Source organism: Ursus maritimus, unplaced genomic scaffold, assembly GCF_017311325.1.
Source record: "Ursus maritimus isolate PB19 unplaced genomic scaffold, ASM1731132v1 scaffold_11, whole genome shotgun sequence".
In the NCBI taxonomy this organism is placed as follows: Eukaryota; Metazoa; Chordata; class Mammalia; order Carnivora; family Ursidae; genus Ursus; species Ursus maritimus.
The window spans coordinates 51,761,530-51,763,331 of NW_024423453.1; positions in this window are offsets into that span (position 1 = coordinate 51,761,530).

Sequence of the window (1,802 nt, forward strand, 5' to 3'; positions counted from 1 at the left end):
CCAGCTCAGTGGGGAGTCTGCTTCTCCCTCTCCCTCTGCTGCTCTCCCTGCTTGTGCTCTCTTGTGCTTGCTCTCTGTCAAATAAATAAAATGTTTTAAAATACATACATACATACTTAGATAAATAAATAAAAGAGAAGGAAGGAAGGAAGGAAGGAAGGAAGGAAGGAAGGAAGGAAGGAAGAAATAAATAAAGAGAAAGAAAGAAAGAAAGAAAGAAAGAAAGAAAGAAAGAAAGAAAGAAAGAAAGAAAGAAAGAAAGAAAGAAAGGAAGAAAGGAAGAAAGAAAGAAAGGGGGAAAAGTGTGTTGTAAGGTACTGAGTTTTGAAGTAATTTGTTATACAGCGATAGATGGCTAATATGCCTACTGAGTCAGAAGCTCAAGACAGGGCTCAGCAATCTGTATAAGACACAGGTGATTCTGATGCGGGTTTCAGTCGGACACCCACTGGGTAGGGGAGTGTAGAAGGATTGCAGAGAAGCACTAAAAGGAAGTGAGATCATGCAACAAGGTTATGTGTTAGTTCCAAGGACATGCACTCCCCAGGGACAGAGTAGACGAGAGGGTAGATTTTAGCAGAGTCACGACCTGAGCCGAAGGCAGATGCTTAACCGCTGTGCCACCCAGGCGCCCCCACACTCTATATTCTAGAATATTCTATTCCAGTCCCTTTTGCTCCATTCTAATCCACCCTGTTTAGAAAATTTAAAAGTGATTTTTAAAAACGTCTAGTTATAGCTCATTAAATTGATTTGAGATTCTCTAGTAGATTCCAATCCACAGTTTAAAAAATCTCAGTCTGGGGCGCCTGGGTGGCACAGCGGTTAAGCCTCTACCTTCGGCTCAGGGCATGATCCCAGCGTTATGGGATCGAGCCCCACATCAGGCTCCTCCGCTATGCGCCTGCTTCTTCCTCTCCCACTCCCCCTGCTTGTGTTCCCTCTCTCGCTGGCTGTCTCTATCTCTGTCGAAGAAATAAATAAAATCTTTAAAAAAAAAATAAAAATAAATAAAAAAATAAAAAATCTCAGCCTACCTCAAGGTTGTCCGGTAGAAATAAAATGTGAGCCACATGTGCAATTTTAAATTTTCTAATAGCTACATTTAAAAGTAAAAAGAAATAAGTAAAATTAATTTTAAGAATATGTTTTTTATCACGTAACATATTCTAAATATTACCACTTCAACATGTAACCAATATGAACAAATATTAATTAGAATGGAGATATTTTATGTATTCTTTTCACATACAATCTTCAAAATTTTATTTTTAAGTAATCTTTACACCCAACGTGGGACTCAAACATACACCCTGAGATCAAGAGTCACATGCTGTACTGACTGAGCCAGCCAGGTGCCCCTCACATACAAGCTTTAAAATCCAGAGTGTATTTCACATTTATGGGACGTCTTGACTTCGACTATTCACATTTCAAGTGCTCGATGGCCCGGTAACCAGTGGCTGCTGTGTAAGACGGCACAGATGTACCCAATACTATATCATGATCGTGAAGAGCAGAAGTCAGAAGATCTGGTTTCAAACTCAGCTTTACCCCTGATCGGACCTCGATTAAGTTACTTCAACCTCCTGAGTTATTTTTTCAACTTTAAAATGCGGATAAAACAAAATCTGTTCTTGCAGAATTGAGAATTATACGCGATGACGTTGGAAAGTGTTTTCAGTAGTGTTAGCGTGTATGCAGTAGTGTTGGCGGCGGTTCACACTCTCCGACTCAAATTAGTCAAGTCTCTCTGCTAAACAAAACCAAATTAATCTTGCAGTCTGGGGCACTCACTCCTC